The 25,357-nt window shown below is 39.8% G+C and overlaps 1 protein-coding gene across 1 annotated transcript in view; it reads left to right on the forward strand.

Annotated features, from left to right (window-relative positions):
- The first annotated feature begins 326 nt into the window (after window positions 1-326).
- CPQ (carboxypeptidase Q) overlaps window positions 327-25,357 on the forward strand; it is a 547,340-nt gene continuing 522,309 nt past the window's right edge. Inside the window, exon 1 of the mRNA XM_033203590.1 lies at window positions 327-486. The gene's annotated coding sequence lies outside the window, so the exon portion shown is untranslated. The remainder of the gene's footprint in view (window positions 487-25,357) is intronic.

A 25,357-nucleotide genomic window follows, 5' to 3' on the forward strand; every position in this document is an offset into this window, starting at 1 on the left:
CACCCATCGAAGCACAGGACCCTTCTGCCAAGCCATGCGCCTTCTCAGGCCCCTGCCACCCGCCTTGCCTGAGGCTGTGCTTCTGAAAAGCACGCGGCCCTGGCCTGCGCACCACCCAGTCTGAGGGAGACGCCCCTGCACGAAGGACTCAGGCCTAGAGGCTCGGGACCCAGGGCGACACTCAATTTTCTAACAGGAGCCACAGCCCAGAAGCTGAGCAGACCTCCGGCCGATCTGTGTCCCTGAGGTCGCCCTTGGAGGGTGAGTGAGACCCCCTGAGGTGTTCCGGAGGTGGCGCCCGGCCCCGAGTCAGGTCTTTGCCCCGCCTCTCGGCCCGTGGCCTGGCCGGCAAGCAGGGCTGCAGTCACGGGGCGGCGCTGAGGGCCCCAGCCTGGTCAGGGGTGTGGCCGCCGCCACCGTAAGGCTAGGCCGCAAGCCCGGTCCTGGGAGCCGCCTCCGTCGCTGCCGTAGGAGCCGCCCCATCAGGTGCGTTTGCGGCCGACCTGGCAGTGCCCGCGGGCGGCTGGACCGAGGCCTTGGCTCCTACCCACGGCGGTCGGGCGGGCTGAGGCTGGAGCAGGCCAGGGGCAGGGGCAGACAGGGACGGACTTCCAACATCGCTCATTCGGGGGAGTGACGGGAGGACCTGGCTGGGGAGCGGCGGGTTGGCAGCCTGTGGCTGGCCCTTCGTGACACTGGAGGCACCGAGCTTAGAAATGGGGAAGCTGTGACGTGGGGGTGGTGGAGGATGCTGCGGGACAGCAGCGAGCACGGCCCTCAGCCGTCCTTCCCAAGATGGTTTTACTTCCCGTCAGCAACAGGGCTCAGCCCCAAGCCGCCCCTTTCACCCCCCTATCTGCAAACATTCCTGGTCCCCCTGAGCCTCCAGTATGCTTTATGCAGTTCTTTTGGGGTTCCTTTCGCATTTTACCGTGTACTTTCGCTTTTGATGCATCTAGTTGCTGCTACTAGACTCTCCTAGAATCTAAGTACCATGAGGGCAAAGTCCCATCTGACTTAGGACTCAGAGCTATTCGATAAGTAATTGAATGAGTACCTATGCCGTAGAACTGAGTGAATTAACAAATGAGTAAGTGAAATGAGTGCATATGAGATCGAACTGAATGAATCAGTGCATGAGTGAAAATAAGGATATATGAAGTGGAAGCAGTGGAGATGCAGGCTTACAACTCCTATGTTTTGATAGCTTTCCAAAAAGTTTTGTAAGTGTTGCACTTTTGCAAATGGAGGCATTCTGATTGGGACCACTTAAAAAGAGTTCTATTCTATGCTGTTAAAATAATCTCCAGAAACGCCCCCTGGTATTTCCATTTTTGGTGGACTTGGCTTTATGTGTTTGCTTAAAAGAAAATATGCCTAGGTTTTTTCTTACTTGTGTTTTGTTCACTTCTACTTTGGACGTTTAAGGAATCATTGTCACTATAATATTTCATGCATTTCTTAAAGATAAGGGTGACTGTAAAGGCAGAACCATATGACTCTGACTTGTTTGTAAAACCAGGCATTTCTTTTGAATTCAGAGTTATTAAGACTCTTGTCTGTTTTCCTGAGACAGGTGCTCGCTGATTTGCAGGTAACTGAAGAAGGCTACATATGGCCCAGAGAGACATTTATCTGTTTGTAAACACATAGGCTTAGCACATAGCTTTAATACAGTTGGTCACTGCAGCAGTTCTTAGTTTCCAGGCCCAGGTTCCAGAAGAGCCGGATGACCTTGGACTTGCCACTTGATCTCTTTAGATTTTAATTTCTTAATCTCCAAAATGAAGGTGTTTAGCTAGGGACCCTTCCTGAGTTAAACCTTTGGGATTCTTTTTTATTAGGGTTAGAAGGTGAAATTACCAATGATTTCCTGGAGTTCTGCTTACTTCACCTCCTCTGTTTGAGATTCCGTAGCATTTTGTCTCTGCTGTCTTCTCTGCTATTTACAATTCATTTCCTTTCTTCTCCACATCTGCAATAAGAAAGCCTGGGAGCTCAAGATAAGTATAATAAACCCTAGGCTGGTGGGGAGAAAAGAGGGCAAGATTTTCTTCTACATTGTCACAGGCTCCTGGTCCTGGATCTGACTTGTTTCCAGTGCAACCTAGTCTGACAATGCTATATATTCCCAGTGTATCTGGGGAACTACATCCCTATTTCTTTGCATGCATTTGAGATTAGTTATCATGGATCACATTTTGGAGCTGGAAGGACCTTGGAGATTTTTTAAAGGCACTTCAAAAGTCATTATACCTACGTATTTAAATATTTTTGCATGCTACATTTAACAAACACAAAGTTCCAAACGTGTTAAGTAAAATGAAATTAATGTTACCTACTTCAGTTAATTCAAGTTTATAAGGAGAAGTGGAATACACGTGTTGCTTGGTGAAAAGGGCCAACTCAAAGAGCCAGTTATGAGGTCATGTGTCATACAGGCATGGAATGTTACAAAGCTGATATTTATGGGGCACTGACCATACACCAGGCACTGTTATATTTAATCTTTTTACTTATATTGCCCCATTTAATCGTCACTATATACCTAAGAGCTAGATACTATGCTAATTCCTATTTGACCTTCTTAACTAGAAACAGCACTTGGAAAATGGGAGAGTTAGGACTCAGAACTCAAGCAGATGGAAACAGGGTTTCTCCCAGAAACAAGACAATCTTGCCAGGAAAGACTGTGTGACTTTGAAGAATGTGGTCTCTGTGTGTGTTCAAGCATATATACAAACCCTGCGTTATTTGGGTAAATGAATTTAGAATGAGAGTACAGGGTGAAATGATTAAGACTGAATTATAAGGGAGTTGGTTGTTTTATCATTTTGAAAATTATTGAATTCCATTGAGATTCTAGGAGACTCTGATACTTTGACCTAGGTGCCCATGCATCTTAATTTTAAACGTGTTCAGACTTACCAATTTAGGGAATATAAAATGAGTGGCATCAAGAGTTGTCATCAGTGAATGGCACTTAAGGGCTTTGAACCATGAGTGCCAAGCAGTGTTGTTTCTTGGACTAGCTTTGTGCCCTTGGTAAGACACTGCCTTCCAACCTCCTTCTTTATAAGACCAACAGTCCCTAGTATAGACAAAGAACAATGCCTACATCTGTGTAATCCAGAGACAAGAATGCAGGATGGGTTTCCAGAACTCTTATAATAAATTGATGAGAGGAAAAGAGAGGCCCGTAAAATAAGTGGGAAATTATTTTGTTTCTTTTTTGTCAGCCAAGTTTAGCCCCATGGAAAGCAGAGACCAGTTGTGGCCGCCTGAAAAACTAAGAGCTGATGCCAGTTTGATTTAGCTCAGGAGGCTGAAACCTTCTGCCCCGAAGGCTGGTGTGATGGAATAGACCTTCCCGTTGCTCACAATATTATGAAAAAAACATTAAAGCAACAATTTTTATTACTTGCCCTGAAGCTAAAGCTTTAAAATGTACTTTCTCCTCCCACCCTCCCTAAACCACTTAGCTTTTAAAAACAAACAACCCATTCATGTGTTTGTTATAGTCACATTATTAGTTCTTTCTCTTTATTCCTGGGCTCTTTTCTTTAATGCAGTGAAGTATCTGGAGGGGTGTACCTCTGGATCTCTGGAATTTTCCTTTAGTTATTTTATTCAGAAAATATTAATTTCAATAACCGTTTATTGAGTGTGTACTATGTGCCAGATAAAGATGAATGAGAACAAATTTAAATAGGAGAGTGACCCATCTGCAAACAATCGCACCACAGGGTAATGTGGAAGTAGTGGTCACTCACTCTTCCAGGAAAGAGGTGTAACTTGAGCTCAGGAAGACTGCAGAGAAGGTGAATTTTGAACTGTGTTTTAAAGCCTGAAGACCAAGCAGAGGGAGAAGGGTATTCCAAGAATGGAGAACAACAAGAGCTAGGAAAAGGAGGCAAGTATGAACATGGCATTCTTCAGGAGATGGGACTTCAGTGTGGCTGTGGTAGTGAGGTCTGGTAGGGCTAGGGCCAGACATTGATGGTCCTTGAATGTCATGTTATTTAAACTTTATCACAGTCTAGATAATCCTTTTCAGCATTATTTTTGTTTTGTTTTGTTTTGAGACAAGGCCTCTCTCTGTCACCCAGGCTGGAGTGCCATGGCAAGATCTCAGCTCATTGCAACTTTTGCTTCCTGGTTCGAGTGATTCTCCTGCCTCTGCCTCCCAAATAGCTGGAACTACAGGCACATGCCACTATAGCCTGGCTAATTTGTGTATTTTTAGTAGAGACAGGGCTTTGCCACGTGGGCCGGGTTGATCTCAACCTTCTGGCTGCAAGCTATCTACCTGCCTTGGCCTCCCAAAGTGTTGGGATTACAGGCATGAGCCACCGTACCTGGCTGTTTTCAGCATATTTAAGCTGAATTTTAAGCAGAGGAGTGATATGATTGGATTTTCTTAAGAAATAGCTACAGTAATGTTTCAGAAGAACTGGGGAATGAAGAGCCAGAAGGCCCCAGGAAAATGAAGATGCTATTGCCATAGTTCTAATGAAATAGGATAAGGATCTAAACTAAGATAGGTTTGAGAGGCTTTTTGAAAACAGAGCAGGATTAATGACTAGCTGCATATGGGAAATATGTTTAAAAATAATCTGAGGTTTTGGAATCGCTTAACTGGGTGAGTGGAGATGCTACTAATGAGGGTAAGAAACGTAAGGTGAGGAAGAAGTTTCGAGAGAAAGACGGTGAGTGAGTGGAGGTAGCTGTGGAACATCCAGGTGGAGATCCCAGGATATAGCCTTTTCTGTAGCTGTGCTGTGACGTCACACAGTCAAGACCTCAGCCAAACATTACAATAGGGTCTCGGTCTAAAAAGACACATCAGTTTAATAACTCACTTAAAAAGTATATCATACTTATCTAATGACCATTACATTATATTTCAGGTGAGTTCTTAGAGAACTCTGATTCTTATGTAAGTGCCAGTAAAGGAAAGAAGATGGGAGACTCAAACAATGAGGGGTTATTATAAGCTGCCAGAAGAAACTGAAAAAGAAATACAGACCAGAGTGGTTCAAAGGAACAAAGATAAGGAAATGGCAGGAGTGTTGCAGAGAGCAGTGGTTTCCAAAGACACAGGTATAGGCAGATATGAAATACAGAAAAGAAGTTTGAGCTGGTGCTTCCAAATAACTGTACTTCTTTAATGGTAAGATATCACAAGCTTTGATTTCTCATCTTATTCAGTTTGTCAGGAAGAGACAAACAGGAGATTGTTCAGAGGTGTGGGTGCTGGGCAGAGGGCTTGATCTCATTTTGCAGAGAAAGTGTTTGGAGACTTTGAACTAAGCAAAGAGTAACAGGGAAAGTAAGATAAAAATGAAAAGGGTAATGATTTGGAGAAATTTTCCAGAAAATTTAAGTAATTCTATGACAAACCAGTGTTAACAAAGAAAAAGGGAGATCAATGCAGTGTTCTCTTGATGCAGTGGTATTAGACTTCCTTGGAAAAAAGATTCACATAGCACCTTATATTAAAAAGCAATTTTATATTTGATTGTTATAAGAACCTAGGAAGTAGGTGCACCCAGGCATTATTATCTTTCTTTTATAAACTAAAAATCTGGCATGAAGGAGGCTGCAGTTTGTCTCATGGCTCAGATGGCTCAGATCCCATGGCTGGCAGGGACTCAGAGCCTTCTGACTTTGGGTCCATTGCTTTGTCCATTGTATCGAAGCCTTGCCTTACCTTGGAACCTTGGCCTTCCACAATGTGTCCCCTCCTTCCCTTACTGTATCATATGACGGAAATGTAAAAGTAAAGCAGATGGTATTTGAACACCAAAAGAGCCAAGATCTCTGCAGAGACAGACAGTGACGTGAAAGGATCCTTAGCACTGATTATGCTATATACATGGGGATGTTCATGAAGGGTTGTGCATACAGCCTATCTATGTAAATCAAATGACACTTTCAATGCGGTAGGGGAGTCCACAATATCAAAGTGTTATGACTAAATTTTTTATGAGGCAAATAATCCCTTTATAAAATGAACAGTCACTCCTTGATATATTATCTGAATAAATCCAGACTTTCAAATATGGGGTTGACTTAAAGCAAGATAGTAGCCTACATCTATATTTATCATATGTGAAGATTTTTCTCACTTGGGTATTGAATATGAAGATGGGGATCTGGAGCTGGATCCTCTAATTGTTAGAGACCATTTAAAATATAATGAACATCATGACTCGTAGTTAAATCCATCCAGCTACCTTTACTGTTTACCAAGTACCTAACAGGTAGGCCATTGGATGGGGCAAAACTCAGCTGGGAAATGGAGAGACAAGCCCAGCACTGGCACTGCCTTCAGTCTGACAGTTAGACCACAAGAGAGGCATAAATGTAAATTCACCAATATAGTGAGCCAGGGTAAGAAAACCAGAAACTCTTATGGTCGTCGAATTCTACATCAGTATTAAAATGAAACCAAGTATATTTCAAAGCAGAGACCATTATATTAGACCCAGAGTTATTTTGTACTGATAAAAGATAACCTCTGTAAGGAAGAAGGGATAGTTGTGACTCTTTTTTGCATCAAACATCTAAAAATGCATATCTTCAAAATATGTAAAACTAATCAGAAGTATGAGAAAATAAGCAAAGCTACTTGTAGGATACCTTAGATCTGTTGTTTTACATGACAAATTAAATAGACAAAGTCAAATGGTAATATGCAAGATTTGAATAATATAACTAATGAGGTTAAATAATATAATTTTTATGAGTGAATAGGGATATGGAACATTTAATAGTATATTTTATTAATCAAAAATAATTATATTGTGTATGAATATACATGTACATGATATATATCGGGATATATATGGGGTATATGTGTGTATATATATTTCCTTTTTTGCATTAATAAGTTTTTTTATTTTATTGTAAATTGACAAATTATGATTGTATATATTTATGAGGTACAAAGTAATGTTGATATATGTCATAACACAACATTCCATACAATGTGGAATGATTAAGTCAAGCTAATAAGCATACCCATCACCTTAAATACTTATTTTTGTGGTGAAAATATTTGAAATTTGCTCTCTTAGCAATTTTGAAATATACAACACAGTATAATTAACTATAGTCATCATGGTGACAACATAATCTCAAAAAACATATTCCTCTTGTTTAATTAAAACTTCGAACCCTTTGGCATTCCCCATTTTCCCCAACCCCTCAGACTTTGGTAAGCACCATTCTACTCTACGCTTCTTAGTTCTGTTGTTTTAGACTCCATATAGAAGTGAGATCATGTGGTATTTGTCTTTCTGTGCCTATGTCTGGCTTATTTCATTTAGCATAATGTCCTGCAGCTTCATCCATGTTGTCACAAATGACAGAATTTCCTCATTTTTAAGGGCAGAATAGTATTTCATTGTGCATATATACCACCTTTTCTTTATCCATTTATCTGTTGATGAACACTTAGGTTGATTCTATAATTTGGCTATTGTGAATAGTGCTGCAGTGAACATGGGATAGTGCTGCAGTGAACATGGGATTGCATATATCTCTTTAATATAATTATTTCAAATCTTTGGATATGTACTTAGAAGTGGGACTGCTGGATCATATGATAGTTCTATCTTTAGTTTTTTTGAGGACTCTCCATAAAGTTTTCAGTAATAGCTATATGAATTTATATTCCCATCAACAATGCATAAGAGTTTCCTTTACTTCACGTTGTCACCAGAATTTTGTTTTTGTGGCAGGATCTGGTTCTTTTGTCCAGGCTGCAGTACAGGGGTGTGATCTCGGCTCACTGCAACCTCTGCCTCCCAAGATCAAGCCATCCTCCCTCCTCAGCCTCCTAGGTAACTGGGACTACAAGTGTACTACTGTGCCTGGCTAATTTTTGTATATTTGAAGAGATGGGGTTTTGCCATGTTGCCCAGACTGATCTCAAACTCCTGAGCTCAAGTAATCTACTCCCCTTGGCCTCCCAAAGTGCTGGATTACAGGAATGAGCCACAGTGTCTAGTGCACTTGTTATTTTCTGTCTTTTTCATAGTAGCCATTCTAACTGGGGTGAGATATTATCTCATTGCAGTTTTGATTTGCTTTTCTTTGATAATTAATGATGTTGAGCATTTTTAAATATATCTGTTGGTCATTTTTATGTCTTCTTTTGAGAATTGTCTATTCAGGTTCTTTGTGCATTTTTTAATCGGGTTACTTGTTTTCTTGCTCTTGAGTTGTTTGAGTTCCTTATACAGTTCATCCCTGAGCAATGCGGAGCTTAGGTGTGCTGACTCCCTTTACATTTGAAAATTCTAGTATAACTTTTGATTCCCCCAAAACTTAACTACTAATAGCCAACTGTTGACTGGAAGTCTTACCAGTAACATAAATAGCCAATTAACACATATTTTATATGTTACATGTAATATATATACTATATGCTTACAATAGAGTAAGATAGAGAAAAGAAAATTTTATTGAGAAAATCATAAGGGAGAGAAAATATATTTACTATTTATTAAGTGGAAGTGAATAATCATAAAAGTCTTCATTCTTGTCATCTTTATGTTGAGTAGGCGGAGGAGGAGGAGGAAGAGAAGGGGTTGGTCTTGCTGTCTTAGGGGTGGCCGAGGTGGAAGAAGTGGAAGAGGTAGAAGGGGAGGGAGGAGAGGCAGGCCCACTTGGTGTAACTTTCTGGAAATACATCATAATTTCTGTATGGCTACTTTTCTTTTTTGGAAAATGTTGTAAAGTTTATCTTAAAGTGTTTCTATACAGTGTCAGTCTTCCGCTATTTGCTTTAGCTTCAGTGCCCATATCATAGAAGCATTCATGTCATAAAAGAAGTCAAAGTGATCTTAAATAATCAGAATGGTTCTGCCAGATTGTCTGTTGTTAATTTGCTTTTTGGTACTTTTATATCCTCCTCCTCATCATAAGGCACTGGTTCAGAAGCATTCCGTCAAGTTGTCTTCTGTCAATTCCTCTGGTGTGTAGTGTCTATTAGCTCTTGAATTTCTCCAAGATTCATATCTTGATATCTTCACTCACCACCTTTTTTCCCACTGTATTCACAATCGCTTTCATGATTTCCTTGATTGGCTTTGTCATAAATCCTGTGAAGTCAAACACAACAGCTGGGCACAGTTTTCTCCTGCAGGAACTTATTTTTGGCTTGATGGCTCACAGCTTTTTCTATAACAGTGATGGTGTCTTCAATGGTGTAATCCTTTTAGACTTTCATGATGTTCTCTCAGGGTTCTCTAACATAGTGTTGACATCCTTTCCACAGAGTACTGTGTATAATGAGCCTTCAAGGTCCTTGTGATCCCCTGATGTAGAGGATGGTTAGAGACGTTGTGTTTGGGGGCAAGTAGAACACTTTGATGTCTTTGATGTTGAACTCATAGAGTTCTAGGTGGCCAGGGGCATTGTCTAATATGAAAATAATTTTAAAAGGCATTCCCTTACTGGCAAGATACTTTCTGACTTCAGGGAAAAAGCATCAGTGGAACCAATCCAGAAAAATAGTTCTTGTTTAAGCCAAAAGACTGGCAGCTGATGTTTATCTTTTCCCATCAAGGCTTGGAGGTTAGCCTCCAAGATAACAATCCTGACCATAAACCTGACTGAATTTGCACAAAACAGTAGAGTTAGCCTATCCCTTCCTACCTTAAATCTTGGTGCTCACTTCTCTTCCTTACTAGTAAATGTCCTTTGTGGCTTTTTTTTTTTCCTCTCCGGAAGATAGCATGTTCATCTGCATTAAAACTCTGTTTAGGCAGGTATCCTTTCTCCTCGATGATTTTTTAACAGCTTTGCAATATAGTTTGATATCAGGTAGTGTGATGCCTCCAGCTTTGTTTGTTTTGTATAAGATCATCTTGGTGATTTTTGTTTTTATTCCCTATGAATTTTAGGATTTTTTTTCTATTTCCTTTTAAAGTATACTTTCTGGCCATTTTTCTCTCTCTTCATGTTCTGAAATTTCTATTATGTGAAGGTTAGTTCCCTTGATTGTGATTGTGTCACATAATTCTTGTAGGCTTTCTTTGTCTTTTTCATTCTTTTTTCTTTTTTCTCCTCTGGCGAATAATTTCAAATATTCTGTCTTTAGCTCACTGATTTTTCTGCTTAATTGAGTCTGCTGTTGAAGATTTCTATTGCATTTTTCAATTAAGTCATTGTAATCTTTATCTCCAGGGTTTTTTTTTTATTGTTTCTACTTCTTTTTCTACATTCTAATTTTGTGTATTATTTTTCAAATTTCATTTAATTTTATATCCATATATTCTTGTAGTTCACTGAACTGCTTTACAAGGATTCTTCTGAATTTTTTTCTGCCACTTTATAGATCTTCATTTTTTATTCTGTTATTGGAACTTTGTTAGTTTCTTTTGATGATTACAGATGCTCTTTGACTTACGATGGGCTTATGTCCTGTTAAACCCATAGTAATTTGAAAACTTTGTAAGTAAGAAGTGTGTTTAATACCCCAATAAACCAATTGTAATGTCAAAAAATTATAAGTTGAACCACATAAGTGCAGATGCTCCTTGACTTACAATGGGGTTATATCCTGATAAGTACGTTATAAGGTTGTATAGTTGTAAGTTGAACCATCATAAATTGGGGACCGTCTATATTTGTAATCCTTGTGTTCTTTCATGGGTGTCTGCACATTTGAAGAGACAGCTTCCTTCTGAGTGCAGTGGTATAATGACAGCCCACTGCAGCCTTCACCTCCTGGGCTCATAAGATTCTCCCACCTCAGCCTCCTGAGTAGTTGGGACAACAGGTGTGTGCCACCATGCCTGGCTACTTTTTGTATTTTTTGTAAATATGGGGTTCCACCATGTTGTCCAGGCTGGTCTTGAACTCGTGGGCTCAAGTGATCTACTTACTTTGGCTTCCCAAAGTGCTGGAATAACAAGCATAAGCCACTACATCTGGCCCCAACAGTTTGCTCTTCTGGTCTTTACAGGTATTCTTTGGCAGGGATTGATCTTTGCTTCTTAGTCTAGGGTGTGATTCTTATTGGGTCAGGTGGTAATGACCCCATGCAGGAAGAGCTTGCTATAGTTAGCTGGGCTGCTGCCTTTGCTCTGAGGTCTGATGGGGCTGCTGGCTAGGCTCCCATGCCTGGGGGAGACCACTGACTGGGCTCTGCTATAATTTCTGACTGGACAAGGTTGTAGGGTATATTTCCTGGCTGGGTGGTACTACTTTTTGGGTTCAACAGTTATGCAGGACTGCAGGCTGGACTCTGAGTTTAGGTGGAGTTGCTGCTCAAGATGGATGGGGTCTGGAGGCTATGCGGCATAGAACTGCGCAGTTGAGGATTGCCTCTTCCTGGGTAGGGCCTTGGAGTGGGCTCTGAGTCTGGATTGAGTCACTCTTTGGACTTCTGGGTCCAAACCCTATGAACCCCTATGATCCACAGAAATGCCCTGTGATGGTCATCTCCACATCTCCCTCCTGGGTAAGGCATTGAGGTGGTCTCTGAGGCTAGATATGGAGGCTGTCCATCTAAAGACTCAAACCAGGCTGACCTTCTCATCGTGTTTCTGTGAACAGTGTGCTTGGCTTTGCAAGTGAGCTGTACCATTGGCTGGTGTCTCTGATTTTGCACCACTGCTGGGAGGAACATAGAGCCATCACCAAAATTTGCACACTGGTCCCTGTGAGCTCTGCCTCCTTTCTTTGTTTATACCTAACCCCAGGAGGTCTAGCCATGTCATTACTGCCAGTATTCCCCATGAGGTCAGACAGACAGAAGTGGACTTTCTGGGAAGTGTCTCAGAATGCTAGGGAGCCGGATGTCTAGAAACTCTGTTTACCTTTTTTTTTTTTTTTTTTTTACTGTATGGGCCCAGTTAAAAAGATCCTCTTGGCTGGGCACAGTGACTCAAGCCTGTAATCCCAGCACTTTGGGGGGCCGAGGTGGGTGGATCATGATGTCAGGAGATCAAGACTATCCTGGTAAACATGGTGAAACCCTGTCTCTACTGAAAATACAAAAATTAGCTGGGCATGGTGGTGTGCACCTGTAATCCCAGCTACTCAGGAGGCTGAGGCAGGAGAATTGCTTGAACCCAGGAGGTGGAGGTTACAGTGAGCCGAGATTGTGCCACTGCACTTCAGCTAGGGTAACAGAGCGGGACTCTGTCTCAAAAAAAAAAAATCCTCTCTCTGTGTGTCACCATGCTGATTTGGGAAAGCAGGAGGGGCAATGTGGTCAATGTGAGATTGTTCCTCTTCTAATGTGGTTTTTATTTGATTCAGCGTCCTATTCATTCAGCTGTCTCCGTTTCTTTCTCAAGTTTGTAAGTTTTCACAAAAGTGTTCTTGTCTTTGGATTGTTGCTTGTTGGACTTTCTGTAGAGGGAAGTGAAACCAAGTGAAGCCTGGGATTTCCTATTCTGCCATCTTGCTGATGTCACACCTACGTATTTACAGAAAATTCACATCCTGCTTGTAACATTTATGAGAGATTGTAAAAAACAAAACAACAATGACAACAACAACAAAAAACCCAAAAGCTTTAAATGAAGACTTTAGTGAATTCCAGAGTCCTTCTTACTCTTACTGGCCTTATGCTTTAGTCCTCTGGTTTAGCCCCTGTTTCCAGCTAGCTTTTAACAGGCTGAGATGATGAAAAGAAAACGTCTCTCTCTCCTTTCATAATGCTGTGAAGTAGCGCATATAATTCATCTTCCATGTTTATATATATACATATATCTCTTTTGTGCCCAGAGCATAATTTTGAGATTCTTTTTTCATTATCAAAATACAATGGATCTATGCTATTCATAACTTATCTGAGCCTGTATTTGTTACATTTGAGTATTTTAAATCATTAATTCCATTTGTATTATATACCAAAATTTACCATCTAAAACACCTGGCTATTCTTTTGTAGGGTTTATCTTCTCATTAGCTTTTTTGAGCTAAAGCTTTAAGAAAATCAGGGACCAAAGAAAGGCTAGAAAGTGACTGGAGGTATCATAAACACCAATTAAGTTCTTTGAGAAGCAGAAGGTACATCATGGAAGTCAGCATTATTCTGAATTCATTTCATTGCCTACACAGTCCAAATTTTGGTGTTTACAACTTAAACTAATAACTCACTGGCACCTTGCATTTCCTGTGGCTTAATGGTTAAGAACATGGGCTTTGAAGTCATTGTCCTGAGTTCAAATCTGAGGTCTACCACCATCACCTATGCGACTTTGGGCCAAACACATATACTCTTTATACCTCCATTTCTTCATCCATAAAATTGAGATGCAAATTATAACTGTCTGCAGTGGGCAGAATACTGTCTTCCCTATCACCACCTATGGTGGCCATATCTTAATCCCTGAAACCTGTGCATGTTAGGTTACATTGCAAAGGGGAATTAAGGTTGCAGATGGAATTAACCTTATTAATCATCTGGCCTTAAAATAGGAAATTGTGCTGGATTATCCTGGGCCCAATTTTAAAGACCACAAGGGTCTTTAAAAGTGGAAGCGTGAAGCAGAAGAGGAAGTCAGAGAGTTCAGAAGATGTGATTGTGGAAGAATGTTCAAAGAGAGACAGTGCCACTGGCTTTGAAGATGGAGGAAGGGGGCCATGGGCCAAGGAATGTGGGTGACCACTAGAAACTGAGGAAAGCAAGGGAATAGATTCTTTCCTAGAGCTTCCAGAAAGGGATGCAGCCCTGCCAATACCTTGCTTTTACATGATGCATACAGTGTCAGACTTCTGACCTACAACACTGCAAAATAATAAATTTGTATTCTGATACCAAAGTTGTGGTATTTTGTTATAACAGAAATAGAAAACAAATGCACTGCCGTATGGGTTTGTGGTAAGGGTTAGGAAATGGAAACCTGTAGGACAGACCTGCCACATGGTAAATACTCAGTTTAGTATTAGCCACTATTACTATCCATTGGTACTTTAGTTTCCCTTCTGTCTTTGCTCTTTTGTGGTAGTTGTCTTGTAATTACCCAAATTTGTGGGTATCTTCCCTACCAAGACTGTGGCCCTAGGTGTTTTTCACTCTCATTTCAGTCTATACTCAGCCTCCAGTAATTTATCAAAATTACCATTTCAGAGTTCCTACCATTTTATGGTTCCAGCAGCTTCTGTTCCAGGTGAGTAGATCTTGGCTGTGACTCTCTGGATTTGCCTGTCTCTCCAGATTTTAGGGTGGTAGTTTGCCGTGCAACTTCAGTTCTGTGTGTGTTGGCGGGGTGGTCCAAGGAAAGTCACTGGTTTTTACTTTGTTTTGTTTCATTATTATAAGGACATGAGTGCTGACTTCCAAGTCCTTTATATGTTGGTACTGAAATTGGAAGTGTGGGCAGTGCTCTTTACCCTATGGCTTTAATAATCTTTCTATACACATGAGATCTTCATCTCTACACTTGACTTCTTTCTGATTTCCATTATCTGGTTTCCCCTTCATTAATTTCATTTCCAAGCATGCTTTTTCTGTATTTTCTATTTAGGTTAGTGGCTTCTCAATCTAAGGGATAGTAGGTAATTTGATGTGTCTGAAATACAGGGTACAAAACAGGCTCATAATCGGGGAGATTACCCTTAATTCTCCAACTTTCCTGAATCTTTTTCTTCAGAATTAATAGGTCACCAAGGGCTGTTGTGTCTACCTATGAATTTTGCCCACATCCTTGCTGTCATTGCGCTAGTCCTAACCCTTGACTCGGCCAAGCAGAATATTTTAAACCACTTTATCATCTATACTGCCTCAGAGTTGGATCATAGGTTGGATCATGTTGCTACTGTATGTGCTAGTGCTACCATAACAAAGTCCTGCAGACTGGGTAGGTTAAACAACAGAAATGAAGTTTCTCATGGTTGTGGAGGCTAGAAGTCCAAGATCAAAGTGTCTGCATATTTGGTTTCTTCTGAGGCCTCTCTTTTTGGCTTGCATGTGGCCATCTTTTCTCGAGGTACTTACATAGTCTTCTCTCTGTGCATGCACACCCCTGGTATCTCCCTGTGTATTCCAGTTTCCTCTTCTTATATGGACACCAGTCAGATTGTTTTAGGGCCCACCCTGATGGTCTCATTACCTTAACACCTCTTTCAAAGCCCCATTTTCAAATAGTCACATTCTAAAGTCCTGGGAGTTAGGGCTTTAACGTATGAATTTTGGGGAACACAATTTAGCCCGTAACACTGACTGTATACCTCTATGTATTCTGTACTTATGAATGTATAATGAATCACCTACGAAGATTTAGAAAATACTGATTTTGGGGTCTCACCCAACTTCTTGTAGGTTCTGAATCAGTAGGTCTGAGATGGGGCTGAAAATACATTCGGTGTATGTGTGTAGTGTGTGTGTGTGTGTGTGTGTGTGTGTGTGTGTTTACATTTCTCCCTAGTGCTTTCCCAGGTTTCCTAGACTCTTTAACATTATTGGTGAACATACTATAAATGTTCATACCTTTGCTCATATTTGTTTTTTAACTGGAAATTCTCTTCCTACCATACATCTATGAAAATTAATTCAGCCTTCTAGACTGAGCTGGAATATCATCTTTTCTGTTATCTTTTTCTTATTCTCTCCAGGGATAATCCTGCAATACTTTATTGTGATTTTATTTTAGTTTATATAAGTAATGAAGGATTTATTTTGTTTTATATGATAGTCATTTGCCTTCTTCTTTCACTAGCTTTCTGAGACCAAAGAGGACATATTCTTTATTTCTGTATATATGAAGCAGTGGACATTGTTCTGAACATAGTAGATAATTAATCAATCTTTGCAGTGTGAAAAATGAACTAGTTAATACATGCTAATATTTTTAGTGTGACTTTTTGTACAATGGAGACCACTGGGCAAAAAATGAACATATCAAATGTAAAACAAGTGGCAGCCTTTTTTTTTAAAAGAAAAATACTTTACTTTTTTTGAAAAGCAGTTTTAGATTTATACCAAAATTGAGAGAAAGGTGTAGAAATATCCCATGTACTACCTTCCCCTCACATGTACATTCCCCACCAGAGTGGTACATTTGTTGCAACTGATTAACCCATACAGACATATCATAATCTCCCAAAGCCCATGGTTTATATTAACGTTCACTCTTGGTGGTGTGCTTTCTATGGGTTTGGATTGCCCTAAAAATCTGCTGTACCCTACTTGTTCATCCCTCCCTTCCTCTCACTTCTGGCAACTACTGATCTTTTCACTGTGTTCATAGTTTTGCCCTTTCCAAGATGTCATATAGTTGGAATCATACAGTATGTAGTCTTTTCAGATTCACTTCTTTCACTGAGTAATGTGCATTTACATCTCCCAGTCTCTTTATGGCTTGATGGCACATTTCTTTTTAGCTCTGAATAATATTCCATTGTCTGGATGTACTAGAGTTTATTTATTCATTCACCTACTAAAAGTCATCTTGGTTGCTTCCAAATTTTGGCAATTATGAATAAAGCTGCTCTTTACATCAATGTGCAGGTATTTGTGTTGACATGTTTTCAACTCTTTTGGGAAAATATTAAAGAACGCCATTGCTGGATTGTATGTTAAGAGTATGTTTAGTTTTTTGAGAAACTGTTAAACTATTTTCCAAAGTGGGTGCACCATTTTACATTCTCACCAGCAATTAGTGAGCATTCCTGTTGCTCCACATCCTCACCAGCATTTGGTGTTATCAGTGTTATGGTTTTTGGCCATTCTACTAGGTCTGTAGTGGTATCTTGTTTTCTTTTCCATTTCCCTGTTTACATATGATGTGAAGTATTTTTTCACGTATTTATTTTCCACTTTATTTCTTCTTTGGTAAGGTGTCTGTTAAGGTTTTTGGGTCATTTTTTAATTGGGTTGTTTGCTTTCTTGTTGCTGAGTTTTTAAGAGTTCTTTGTGTATTTTGGATAATAGTCCTCATTAAATGATGTATCTTTTGCAAGAGTGGCAGAATTTTTGTTCAGTATTCTTTTCTTGAATTAAATATCCTTAACATTACACATAAACAGTATTTTTAATGTGTATTTTCAGTTTGGAACTTTTAACATTTACAAATTTCTCTTGATGAAGATATGTGATAATAGGAGGGGGCAAAGTGAAGGCATTATAACAACTTTTGGTAATTGCATCTTCTACATTGCATTTTTCAGGGCAGAGTATTAATGGTTCAGTTCTTGAAGATAAATGGCTTCCTCAATGTTTATTTGTAGTATATCCTTGTTTATCCTCCTAATGAAGAACTGCATCCTTAAAGCTGGCATAATTAGGTGGACTTGTCTGTTAGCTGAGCTACTAAGCTTTATTTTCCTGGGTCAATGAATAACAGAAACAATCCGCAAAATAATTAAATCAGTTAAGACCCAATTTTGGGGTAAGGAGCTGGGGTCTGGCATTTCCTTTTTGTTAGTTTTTCAAAAAATATTAAAACTTCAATGCTTGGCCAGGTGTGGTGGCTCATGCCTATAATCCCAGCACTTTGAGAGGCAGGCAGATCGCTTGAGCCTGGGAGTTCAACACTAACCTGGGCAACATGGCAAAACCTTGACTGTACAAAAAATACAAGAATTAGTTGGGTGTGGTGTGGCACTCCTGTAGTCCCAGCTACTTGAGAGGCTGAGGCGGTAGGATCACCTGAGCCCTGTAAGGGTGAGGTGAGGCTGCAGTGAGCCAAGATCGCACCAGCACTCCAGCCTGGGCTACAGGGCAAAGCCCTGTCTCAAACAAAACAAAATCTCAGTGTTAAACTTTCTAGAGAATGGGTTATCGCCTTTCAAGTCATTTTTCCAAACCCATTTCTGAACCAGGACAGGCAATAACAGAGATTGGCAGGGGAAGGACTGATGTCTACTCACAAGGGAAAAAGGACTCTGCGTTGAAAACACAGATGAGCCTTTGGATGTGGAAATTTACAAGGCTCAGAGAGCCCTGAAACATCTTTAGAAGTGGAGCCCAGCGGAATAATGGGAGGCTGTGTGCTGGCTTGGCAATGGAGCCTGTCTGGCACAAACTACACTGTAAACAACTCCTCAAACATTTGCATCTGCATACATGACATTAGATTCTCCAAATGTCCAATTAAACACTTGTCAATGGAAGAAATGTTTGTTTCCTCAGCTGACCTGTTGTCAGCCTTGGCCCTCCTGATGGGGAAACAGTTTCAGCTGATAGTGTTGTATGCTCTTCCTTTCTGGGCCTGATCTTGTCCCTCTTGAGAACTGTGGAGACTGTGCCAAGCTGTGGACCATGGGATTAGATTAGGTAACTAAAGAAAATATACAGGCTCTGATCACTTTTGAAACTTACGAAAATCTGTAGTTTCTTTTGCACAGTTGTAAACCGTTTGTGCTTAAAAAATTATAAAAGTGATTGCAGTTGAGATAAAGAGAAAAGAGCAGTGCTGATATGTGTTTATATACTTCTAAGGGCTGACTTCATTTTTTCAACATCTTAACAGATTTATATTGAACAAATATTAATTGTGTGTGGGGGGTTATGGTGTGTGTGTGTGTCTCTGTGTGTGTGTGTCTCACCATCTCTATTGACAGAAATGCTCAATTATAAGTCTCTGTGACTGGAAAAGCAGTGAAGAACTCGGACACATGCCGTAGAAACATAAAGGAAGCGGGGAAGGCAATATTGGAGAAGAATCAAAAGAGTTTAAATTATTCTTTGGAAAGTTGGAGTTTATAAATAAAAAAAAAACTGTATGACCTTGAGCAAATTTCTATTTTTACTAGTGTAGTTTTCTAATCCATAAAATAGGGAATATAATGTCAAGAACATCGAAGGTTATTGTTAAAATTAAATAAAATGATCTATGTAAAATACAGGAACACTTGTCACATTGTAAATGCTCAAGAAATGCTAGCTAATAATGAAATATGAAATAATACTTGTTTGGTCCAAAGATATTAAGCATTCCTATCTGGTAAAGAGAAGGAGCAAAGGAACAAGAGAAAAATTAGATAATTGGTACAGTACGAACAGAGAATTTGGCTTTGGAAAGGAGGATGGGCAATGTTTTCACTGGGACGAGAGCTCAGAATGACTGTACAGGTAAAGGGATAGAAGAACTTTAAGGTGAGGATGAAGAAAGACAAAGCATGTCATGGTCATGCTATTGTTTCTTCAGTTATGTAGAAGAGGAGAGCTTTTTCTGAGCATGAGGGGGAGTAGGAGTGAAATTTGAGGCTTAAAGAGAATGGAAAAATTTCATAACAGCTGCTGTGGAGAATTTGATAGGTGTCAACTGAAGATAAATATAAGGGTTGTGCAGCAATGCAGAGGATATGACTGAGGTCAGACAGCCTTAGTTTATAGTGGCATGATTTTGGGAATGTAGATGACGGCATTATGTACCCTGGAGCAAACACAGAGAAAATTCAAAATTAGCTTTGAGGAATAAGAAAGGAGGTGAGGAGTAAGGGTAAAGGCATCCTAAGGTGCTAATGAAAATGCTGTTGAGATCATTAACCACCAAGTAAGGTTGTGAGCCAAGATTAATCTGAAGTGATGATTTGTGTGGATAGAAGTACAAACAGACTGGAGATGGGGAGGCCCTTCACTGGACAGGCAACATGAATCTAGCTGCCGCTGTACCACACAGATGCTGAATGATAATGATATAGGAATGAAGGAAACACAATTCACTTGGACAGCTCAAGAGCATTATTTAAGCTCTTAGTATATACTGGCTAGATCATCCATATGACAGCAATGCTTCCCTTGAAAATCTTTAAGTCTAGTGATATGCTGTGAATTATTTAACACATTAATCAAATAATTTAATTAATGTGTTAAATAAAATTTGGGGTACTTTGAAGGAGGTAAGCAGAGGGTCCCAGGAAACCATAGAAGAGGACATTCAACATGACCTGTGAGAAGGAAGGGCAGGTCAGGAAAAGTATCCTGGAAAATATCTTGCTTGAGCTTAATCAAGATTATTGTAGGAGACCTGGGGTAAAGAATGGCAGAAAAGAGAGAGGCAAAAGCAAGGGAGAAAAAGCAAGGAAAAAGCAGAGCAAGGGAGTAATTTGGCTGCGGCAGATAAAAGATTTCAGAGAAGAGATAATTGAGATGAGCTACATATGATGCTATTGCCAAGTGAGAGAAATAAGGAAGACATGAATGGAAGTGATAAACATTGTATTGGTAGGAACAGAAAAAAGAGATGTCAGGAGAACAGAATGATGAGATTTAATGACTGATTGAATATGTGTGGAATGAATAGGTGATTTTACACTCTTGAGCCTGAATTATAGGGACAATTATGGTTTCATTAACAGAAAGAGGGAAATCTTGAATTAGGGAAGATTTAGGGGAAGGTGATGAATTTGGAGATGTTGAATCAGAACATATAGTTTCAAGTGAAAGTAATGCAACTAAGATGGGACTAAACCAAATGAGACAATTTGTAATGTTCATAATTAGTAAGTTCATAGGTGCATCTGGATTTAGGCATGCCTGGTCCTCCAGGGTTCAAATATGATATGGGCTCATCTCTTTCCCTATGATCTCTGTCTCTTGGATTAGCTCGTCTTGCTTATTTTCATTCCAAAGACAGGCTCTCAGTATATGGTAGGCAAATAGGTACCTCCAGGTTCGCATTTCAGCAATCCCAGTGGAAATAACTTTTATTTCCAACATCCATATATTTTAAATGTAGGTTTTATTATTATTCAGGTATGGTGAGGCCAGGAGATAGGAGAAAATTGCCAGTGAAAATATAATTTGTTACTCATACCTCCTATGATACGGGAGCACACAATGCCATACAGACCACACAGGGAAGCACCAGGGTCAGTTAGGAAGCAGAAGGAGTGAGTAAAAGAGCCTTTATTTTGGGGTTTGTGGGAAGGAATGGATGAGTCCAGGCAGGTAGGCTCAAGTTTGGCTAGTTTGAATGATTTTCGTGGGCTCTGGGGTGTAGAGTTCTTTAGCAAGACGTCTGGTACCTAGCCCTGTGGTTATAAAGGCAGGAGAATACTGACTTGGTGTGTGAGGATTTGATAAGGGAGGTCGTGGTGGTGGGATGGGCTGTGGATTGGCTAGTTTCTGTACGAAAGGCACAGTTACAGGGGTGTTATTTGCTATGACTAGAAATTAGCTAATGCTGTGAGGGACAGACCCTCTTGGTCCATTAAGTCCCTGGATGCCAGAACATTAAGAATACAGAAAATAAGAGAATATAGTTAATACACTGTATACCAATGTCAGGAAAGATTCTGATTTGCCTTACTTGAGTCATCCCAGCTCTATAGTTTAGGTGCAGAGTACAGGGTGAGGAATGGTATTGTGATTGACAGTCAACCTAGACCAGAGTGTGGGGATCAGGGAGGACTATCCTATAGAAAATAAAGCCAGAACATGGGAAAGTATGCTGGTAAATCAAAAACTATATCTACTCATATATCACAAGGTGGCTAGAGCCATCTTGGGTGAGATGACCAGGTGGACATTCAGATATAGCTTTTGGCCTCTAGACTTTGAAGAGGCTAAAGGTTTTTATTTTTGTTTTAGCAGCTCTCATTGTACACCATGTGTTGCTCCCGGGCGTGATGCTCCTCTTCTGTCCTGCTTTTCTAAAGCCTATATAGTTCCTGAACTCAGTGTTAAAAAGCAAACTGGAGTTTTAGGCATCATTTAGGTTTTCTGATTCCCTTGATGAGGTACCAGTGTTTTCCTCAATGCCTACCTCAGAAACCTTAGCTTTGACTGCTCTCCTTTCCCTTCTATCAAATCATCTATCTTCTTCTGAAATACCTCCCAGATTTACTTCTTCCTTACTGCTGCCTTTCTTGTCTCTCTTTTTTAATCTAGCTTTCTAAATATTGCCAGAGTTATCTCACTGGGGAAACATCACCCCCACTTCTCCTAAAAGAAAATCTACCCCCACCATTTGAACATTACAGAGAGTAAATGGTGTGTGCATATTACATGGGTGAGTGACTCAAGACCTAGATTAAAGTCACTTCACGTTCCTCCTCTGCATTTTATTAAAGATATTTCGTGGCTTACATGAGAAAATGCATGTTTTAAAACTTTTTATAAATTGTAATGTAGTTCAGATGATGGTGATTTTTTGATTTCTCTAATTTTGAAACTCTAATTTTCAGTCTCACAGTGTCACCTGGGCTGAAGTGCAGTGGCACGATCTCAGCTCACTGCAACCTCTGCCTCCCGGGTTCAAGTGATTCTCCTCCTTCAGCCTCCCATGTAGCTGGGATTACAGGTGCGTGCCACCACATCCGGCTAATTTTTTTGTGTTTTTAGTAGAGACAGGGTTTCACTATGTTGGCCAGGCTGATCTCAAACTCCTGATCTCGTGATCTGCCCACCTCGGCTTCCCAAAGTGCTGGGATTACAGGCATGAGCCACTACACCTGGCCTTATCTCCTTTGTCTAAATGACCCTCTCTGTCCCCACACTTAGGCCATGTTTCTTTCTATCTTTGTATCTTTCTATATTGTTCCCAACCCCCAAATCCCCTTCTCTTTGCTCTCCTCTCTGCCAACTAAATATTAGCTATCCTTCAAAGTGTGTCTGAAGTCCTGTTTCTTATATGAAGTCTTTTCTAATTATCCAGATCACCTACGTTCTCTATTTTTCTTACACTTCAATTTCACTAATGATTATTTACCTTTAATTATTATGTATCTTTTATTCTCCACAGTATGTTTGATGCTACTGAGGGCAAGGATCCTGACTTTTACTTCTTTTGTAGCATGGACAGTTCTGGGCATAAATAAAAAAATAGTTGCTGATGATTAATTATTAATTGGGGAAAAGTACTAATTTGCAATAATCACACTTTGGATATAGTTTGTGAGCTTCCCTTTTCCTCGTGGGAAGAAATAAGTTTGGATTGATTGGACTGACAGATGTTGAAACAATTTAGTTCAGTTAGACAAATCCTTATTGAGTTCTAGAACATATGGGTAACTGCTGAATAAATATTCATTTGTTCATTTATTCAGTCAACAAATATTTATTGGATATCCATTGTTTGCCCCACACTGTGCAAGTTACCATAAAATATGTCTGCAATCAGACATTTAGATATTGAGAATCTAAACATGAATCCGACATGGTTCTCATCTTCAATTTGCTTTATTACGTGACCAAGGATGAGATCATTGGGTGATTATAAAGCATTACAGAAAAGTAAATGATATGCTTGTGGACATTTGAAGAAAGGAGTAATTTATTCTGACTCAGGTAGCTCAGAAAAGGATTCACAGAGGAGACCATATTCAGGAAAAAATGAAACATGTAGAAAGGAAATATTAACACTCATGTTTGCTTTGTGAAAATTTTGCATTTTACACAGTGTGTTGTTAAAAATTAACATGTTGGAGGGTTTCCATTTCCAGGAAGATGGAGTAAATGTAGTTTTTCCTGTTTGTCTTTTAAGTACAACTAAAAACCCTTGACAGTATATATATTAAACAAATGTAAGAAAACTCTGAAAGGTGGAAAGAATAAGCCAAACCAGCTAGAGACCTTGGGACCTGAGGAATGACACATGACTGAGTTCTCTGGGTTTTTATTTTTGCCTTGTATATCTCAGGCTTAGAGCTGAACAAGTGGGCAACTTGGAGATGCCAATGGTGCAGACAAAAAAAAAAAAAATCTCCAACAAAAGCCTGTTTTCTCTAACAAAGGACCCATAAAGGGATAATCTAGCAAGACAAAACTTTTAGAAAGTAACCACTCTCTTCCAAACAAACACAGAAAAAATTGTGGCCCCACCCTTATGTATTCAGCAAAGACTGAGTGAGTATCTTAGATGTCTACTCTTGTAAGGCTGTGATGAGGTATCTGAACATCCCTGCCAGGGTAGGGTCAGAGAAGACCAAGTAGAGGTCTTTCCTTCCCATCAGCCAGTAATGAGCCTCCTGCCACCCCCACCACATCCCCACTTGTGGTGTCAGTAGAGACCATGCGGGGATCTTGGACTTGTGGCCTAATTGACAAAAATGCACCTCTCCTTTGCCCTGCTGGCATGATGTCAGAGGAGATCTAGTGGACTTTTACTATTTCCCAGAAGTAATGAGGCCATTTTACCACCGCATCAGTGGATACCACATGGAGGATCTACGACTCTCACTCTCACTCAGAATGTATAAGGAGACTCTCCCCCTCCTTGAGTGTCAATGAAGGCCAACTAGAGAACCTGGACTTGTCCCTCTATCTGGTATTGATGAGGCAGTGACACCTCCCACCCTCCATCACCCCTGCAGTAGCGTCAGAGAAAGCCAAATAAAATGGATGTGGAGTCTCATAACATAGTATAAATGTCCGAGTTTCAACTGAAAATTACTTGTCATAAGAAGAACTAGAAAATCTCAAACTCAATGAAAAAAACAAGAAATAGATGCCAACACCAAGATCACAGAGATTTTAGAATTATCTGAAACAGATTTTAAAGCAGCCAGATAAAAATGCTTTAACAAGCAATTACAAGCATGCTTGAAACAAATGATAATGTAGAAAGCCCCAGAAAAGAAATAAAAGGTCTCAACAAAGAAATAGAAGATGCAAGAAGAATCAAATGCAAATTTTATAACTGAAAAATACTATAAGCAAAATAAACATCTCAGTGAATGGGCTCAACAGCAGAATGAAGGAAGAGATGAAAAGAATAAGTGGACTGGATGATAGAGCAATAGAAATAGCTCCATTTGAAACACAGAAAAAATACACTGAAAAATAAAATGATCAGACCCTTGGGGAGCTGTGGTACTATGAGTTGATTATCCCTCATCTGAAAATCTGAACTCTGAAATGCTTCCACATTCGAAACTTTTAGGAAATGCTCATTGGAGCATTTCAGACTTTGGATTTTCAGATTAGAGATACTGAACCAGTAGGTATAATGAAAATATTCCTAAATCAGAAAAAGTCCAAAATCTGAAATATTTCTGGTCCCAAACATTTTTGGATAAGGGATACTCAACCTGCATAAGAAAATATCTAACATTCATGTCATCATTTTCACAAAAGGAAAGCAAAAAGAGATCATGGTTGAAAAAAGCATGCAAAGAAATAATAGCTGAAAACATTCCAAATTTGGTAAGACATAAACCTGTAGATTCATGAAGCTGAGTGAACCTCCAGTAGGATGAACCCAAAGAGATTCCCACCAACGGGCATTATAATTAAACTTCTTAAAACTAAAGACAAGGAACAAAATCTTGAACACAGCCAGAGAAAATGAACAACTTACCTGGAAGGAAAAACCAATTTGAATGAAAGTGTATTTCTCATCAGAAATTATGAAGTCCAGAAAGGAATGGCACAATGTGTGTGTGTGTGTGTGTGTGTGTGTGTGCACGTGTGCACGCATATATATATTTTTTGAGACGT

The sequence above is a fragment of the Trachypithecus francoisi genome, unplaced genomic scaffold (genome assembly GCF_009764315.1).
Source record: "Trachypithecus francoisi isolate TF-2019V2 unplaced genomic scaffold, Tfra_2.0 Lachesis_group7, whole genome shotgun sequence".
In the NCBI taxonomy this organism is placed as follows: Eukaryota; Metazoa; Chordata; class Mammalia; order Primates; family Cercopithecidae; genus Trachypithecus; species Trachypithecus francoisi.